Below are 6,347 nucleotides of genomic sequence, written 5' to 3'. Positions count from 1 at the left end.
ATGCCTGCTTAGTATGAAGGTCCCGACTGGCTTCTCGTCGAATATAAAAGGAATAATAGATATGGCAGAGAAAAAGTTTCAGAACCTAAAGTCTCATGACTGCCACGTGATTATGACGCAACTGCTTCCGGTTGCATTGAGGGGGCTTCTACCGGAAAACGTCCGATTAGCCATTGTGAAGCTATGTGCATTCCTCAATGCAATCTCTCAGAAGGTGATCGATCCAGAAATCATACCAAGGCTAAGGAGTGATGTGGTGCAATGTCTTGTCAGTTTCGAGCTGGTGTTCCCACCATCCTTCTTCAATATCATGACGCACGTCCTAGTTCATCTAGTTGACGAGATTGTCATTCTGGGTCCCGTATTTTTACACAATATGTACCCCTTTGAGAGGTTCATGGGAGTCCGAAAGAAATATGTCTGTAACCGTGCTAGGCCAGAAGGAAGCATCTCCATGGGCCGTCAAACAGAGGATGTCATCGGGTTTTGTGTTGACTTCATTCCTGGCCTTAAGAAGATAGGTCTCCCTAAATCGCGGTATGAGGGGAGACTGACTGGAAAAGGCATGCTTGGAAGGGACTCAATAATATGCAGGGACGAATATTCTTGGTCTCAAGCACACTACACGGTTCTACAGAACTCTACTTGGTGACCCCGTATGTCGATGAACACAAGAACAGTCTGCGCTCCAAACACCCGGAGCAGTGCGACGACTGGATTACATGTGAACACATCAGGACTTTCAGCAGTTGGTTGGAAACACGTCTCAGAGGTGACAACACTGTTTGTGATGAGTTGTACTTGTTGTCCAGGGGACCATCTTCGACTATTACGATTTGGAAAGGATACGAGATAAATGGGAATACATTTTACACGATTGACCAAGATCAAAAGAGCACCAACCAAAAGAGCGGTGTCCGCTCTGATGCAACAACTAAGAGGGGAAAGGACACATATTATGGTTACATAGTGGAAATATGGGAACTTGACTACGGACATGATTTTAAGGTCCCTTTGTTTAAGTGCAAATGGGTCAATCTGTCAGGAGGCGCGGTACAGGTAGACCCACAGTACGGAATGACAACAGTGGATTTGAAAAATCTTGGGTACACTGACGAACCGTTCGTCCTAGCCAATGATGTGGCACATGTTATCTATGTGAAGGACATGTCTAGCAGACCGAGAAAAAGAAAGGAAAATAAGGAAAAGGAAGAAAAGAGGAAGAAGGAAGAAGGAAGAAGGAAGAAGGAAGAAGGAAGAAGGAAGAAGAAGAAGAAAAATAATGAGAGGAAAAAGGAAAATAAGAAGTGGAGAAGAAGAAAGGAATAGAGGAGAAGAAGAAAAAATAGAAAAAAAATTCTATTTTTTCTTCTTCTCCTCTATTCCTTTCTTCTTCTCCTTTTTTTTTTCTTCTTTTTTTTCTTCTTCTTCTTCCTTCTTCCTTATTCCTCTTTTCTTCCTTTTCCTTATTTTCCTTTCTCGAGGAAGAAGAAGAAGAAGAAGAGGGGAAGAAGAAGAATAAAAGGATTGAGGAGAAAGAAGAAACTTCAACATGAGGGGGGGTACCGATACCCCCTCCGCGATAACATTATTTTCCCATGTATATGTATGTCGCATCGTTGTCGATATAACCCCCTCGAGATAACTTCGACATGAGGGGGCGGTCGATATATATACCCCCTCTCGACCGTGATAACTTATACCACGGCAGCACCCCCCTCGGCCCTCTCGCTCGACCAAAACTCTCGAGGACACCCAAACCCTAGAGAGAGAACGATGTTGGTCGTCTCCTACCCCCTCCCGCCGCGCCCCTACCCGACAAATTAACTCTCTTGAGGCCACCCAAATTTACCAAGTTAAAAGAGTGTTGTCGTGGAGGCCACCCCAAACCCTTGAAGCGTTGTGTCGAGGCCACCCCAAACCCTAGAGAAGCAGCATCGAGGCCACTAACATGATTCCTTATTGTGATTAGCTAGCTAGTTCTACGTTTGCCACTAATATATATCCACATGTACCATGTTTGAATAATAATTGACATGTTGTAAATATTTGCAGAAACTATGGAGCACTCCCGAGACGAAGAAATAGAAGCGATGTTGGGGGACATAATTGCACAAGGAAGTGATGAAGTTGCGTCATTTCTCAACGACACTGATGGTCAGGAAGGACTGGGTGAAGAAGAGGGATATGTTCATGATGGCTTCGGACCATTAATGCTAGTACAAGAAGAGGGCTATGTTCATGATGGCTCCCGTGACACAATGGAGGTACAAGAAGGAGACTGTGCTGACTGCTCCTGTGACCGAACCGAGTCCGACCAGGTATATATATATATTAGTTAAGCCCGTGCTGACTAGTTAATTGATGCATCCATTGTTTTGGTTTATGTACACATATTAATTACTCTCGTCTTTCTTCCTTTTAATTTCTAGCCCTCCGGATCAAGCACAACTTCTTAAGGAGACGAGGCCCGTAGAAAAAGTTGAGATCGGATGAAAGGTTTGAGATCAGAGAAATCGCGCCCGACGGCGAACCGATTGAACCCATCCGGACAAAGAACGCATATTCTGCTTAGTGCGGGGTTCTTGTTAGGGACAAGATCCTGATCATCATCCAGCAATGGTATAAGCCTAAGGAGGAAGACCCTGAGGTGTCTTATGTCAATGATATGCAGAAAGAAGACCTTTGGACTCAGCTGAAGGCAAATTTCACCCTACCGCCAGAGGAGGATCCGGAGAAGCTAGTTAAAGAGCAATTAATCAAGTCTTGTGCTCTTAAGAAGATGGCAACCCTATTCAGGAGGTGGAGGAAAGAGCTGAACAAGTTTGTCGACAAAGAAGAGACACCAGAATTCATCGGCAAATATGAGAAGATCAAAGATCACTGGCCCGCATTTGTGTCCCGCAAGACATCGGAAAAGAGTAAGAAGATGTCGGCGACAAACAAGCTAAATGCTGTGAAGAAGAAGCTTCACCATCGCACGGGGTCAGGTGGCTACCTCAAAGCCCGGCCTAGGTGGTCCACGGCTGAGAATGATCTGGTTGAAAAAGGGATCAAACCAGAGACAATGAACTGGCTAGACCGTTGCCGGACTTGGTTCTTTGGGGCTGGCGGAACCTTGGACCCTGTATCAGGGAAGTGCCGTTCGACGGACGAGCAACTGAAAATACCAGTCAAGAAGCTTCGGCACTATATCAATGCAGCGCAGCGAGGGACGTTCGTTCCATACAGGGAGAAGGACGAGCTCACAATGGCCATCGGGAATCCTGAGCACCCTAGATGGATACGAGGCACGCCAGGCTCCATTCCGTGGAAGGTTGGTTTTTCGGACGCAGGGGGTTACAAAACCCACGAGAGCAGGAAGAAACTGGAGCAGGGCCAACTGCAGGCGCTGCACGAAAGGGTAATGGGGCTAGAGGAACGAGAAGCAGCAGAACGCAACAAACGACCTGCCGAAGCTTCCCCCGAAGCTACCCCGCCATTTCAACGGAGAAGCAGCGTGGCTTCCACCGAGCTGCTTCAGCCGGAGCATGTCTTGACGGCTCCTGCCAGCTATCCCTTGGATGCTATCACGGAGTCTCAAAATTGCCACATTATGACGCGATGGATGAATTTGAAGGTCAAGGCGGCTGTTGGCTCTGTTTATCCTATTGGACCCGGCGCAACTTATCACTGCCGGCCGATTCCAGAAGGATTTGCTAGGGTGATGGTGGACGAAATAACAGAGGGATTTGAGGACCTCCTGCTTGACCACCCTACCGATGAAGGGGAGACTAGGCTGGGTTCTGCTCTGAAGACTCCATGTCTATGGCAGAAGGAGCTCATCAACGTTCCGAACTGGACGCCTCCTCCTCGGCGAGTCAGGGCAGTCCGCCTCCTCCACCGCCTCCTCCTCCTCCTCCGGCGAGTCAGGGCACTCCGCCTCCTCCACCGCCTCCTCCTCCGGCGAGTGATGATCAGGGCACTGGGCCTCCTTCTCCAGCGCGTGGCGGCACTCTGCCTCCTTCTCCGGCATGTGGCGGCACTCCGCCTCCTTCTTCGCCTGCGCCGGCGCGCCCGAGCAGCCAGCAGCCTCCTCCTTCTCCGCCTCTCCAGCAAGGGCGGAAGAGACCTGCCATCGCCCCGGCTGCTCCGACGCGTAGTAGTCCTTCTCCTTCGCCTCGTAAGCAAGCACGAAAGAAGACAGACGCCACAGCCGCTCCGTCTGGTCCGGCGTCTAGCAGCACAACCAGAGGCGGGAGACAATACAGATACGGTCCACCTCTCAAGCCTCTAGAGAAGTTACCGTACGAGAGGACCGAGGAGGAAAACGTGACGATCGTGCAGACCCACATGAAGGAGTTCTTTGAAGTGGTGAAAGCAAAGAGACATCCACCTCCGGAGGAGAAGGTAGATCCGGTGAAAGCAAAGCGCACTCTCTATGCCCTGAGGAAACCGGCAAAGTCTCCGCCGAGAACCAACTATGAGCGCATTATTGAACAGACAATCTCCAAGCGGAGCGGTCGGGAAGTATTGTCAGACATCAAAGGTCAAAAAATTGACCAGCTCGGCGAACAAGCAAACCAATCGTGCCCCCCGCTCAATGTGTCTAGCGGCAGCATCGTCGCTAATGCTCCGGGGATGGTGGCCGGTTATGGCAATCTACAAGATTACCTGCCTGATGATCAACTTCCTGATTTCATGGAGGTGGACAAACACAAATACGAGTACGGGAAGCCTCTCGTCAAACATGAAAAATCTCTAACAACGATGATGCGAAGATTCCATAATTGGTACATGAAAACCTGCAGAGAGTCGGGGGGACGAATAGTTTGTATCTGAACATTAAAGAGGAGCACGACCTCGTTGCAAGTGATCTGTTGTGTGTTCCATTTGAGGAGTTCTTCGCGTTCTTCAATCAAAAGGCCCTCGATAAATTAATGGTCTTTTGCTACTGCCTTTAAGTACTATTTCTGTCATTAAGTCTCTATATATAGCTCGGCTCTGTCATTGCATGTATTTATAATTAATTATCCTCAATATATTATGCAGATTGAAGATCGTCGAGTGCAAAAACAAGAAATTTATGATATTGGGTTCATTAACACAAATATCATAGATGAATTTCTGGTTAAAAAGCACGCCAAAGAGGCCGAGGACAACTTGCTACAATCGTTGATCAAAAATCAAAACAAAGATACCATACTCTTTCCTTACAACGGCGAGTGAGTGTTACTGTCGTGTGCATATTCGGTTTCCCTTGTTACTCGAGCGAGGTTATAGTAATGTAATTGATGAGTTATGCAAGCGTGCGCAGGTACCACTATGTTCTTCTGGAGATTAAGCTTGAGCGGGGACTAGTAACCGTCTTAGACTCGAGATGAAAAGATCCCGAAACCTATGCGGAAATGACTGAATTGCTCAACAAGTAAGTTCAATCGATCATTATCGCACCATATCGGCAATTTCTTGTTCATTTCTTGATATCTCAAGTAATAATAATTATTTTCTTTGTCTTGCAGGGTTTGGAAACAGTTCACCGCAGAAGCTCCGGGACTGTCGAAGGAGCTGCGATATACATACCCGAAAGTAAGTACTACTGGCTAGCTAGTTCCGCGCATCTCCCATTGATTCTATAGCTATACTTTCATCAATGCCATTTATAATGCTTCATTATCAATTTGATTGACCTCTATTTCTCGTAAAGTGCTTGTGGCAGGAACAATGGAATGATTTCTGTGGATACTACGTGTGCGAGTTCATCCACAACGCGACTTCCAAAATAAGCGGGGATACTCTAAAAGACAACATGAAGTGCGTAAGCAATAATATTCACAATTTCATTTTATTACACCATCATTTCTGTTGAGTTTCATTCATATATATGTATTAATTAACCCCCTTCTTCAAATTAGACGTGGCAGATCTGGAATGAACTCCTAGAACCAGATCGCATGAAAGCAATTCAAGAGGAATTGGCGGGATTCTTTCTTGACCACGTCATCAATAAAGCCGGAGAATACCATGAGGAAGTTGATTTCAATTGCTAGGGGATTGTAATTAAGAGATCTTACATATTGTATATGTATGTAGCCAGTAGCGTCAGATAGATCATACGAAAACTTGTTGTTCGGCCAATCTCTCGGAGAAGGAGAGGTTGATCGATCACTTCTCTCGGTATGCATGATGAACTTCTATACTTAATGGTTCCCTTCATTTTTTTACTAGCTAGCGTGTTGTGGGCCTCTCTATGTATAGTACGTAGCGTCGACCAAGCACGGACATAAGAGAGGACACTTCTCTCTATTAATTAGCTAGCTAACACAATATATGGAACACCTAAATTAACCCCCCAAAACCCCCAACCC

The sequence above is a fragment of the Triticum dicoccoides genome, chromosome 3B (assembly GCF_002162155.2).
Source record: "Triticum dicoccoides isolate Atlit2015 ecotype Zavitan chromosome 3B, WEW_v2.0, whole genome shotgun sequence".
Taxonomy (NCBI): Eukaryota; Viridiplantae; Streptophyta; class Magnoliopsida; order Poales; family Poaceae; genus Triticum; species Triticum dicoccoides.
Note: the sequence above shows the minus strand (reverse complement) of the source record.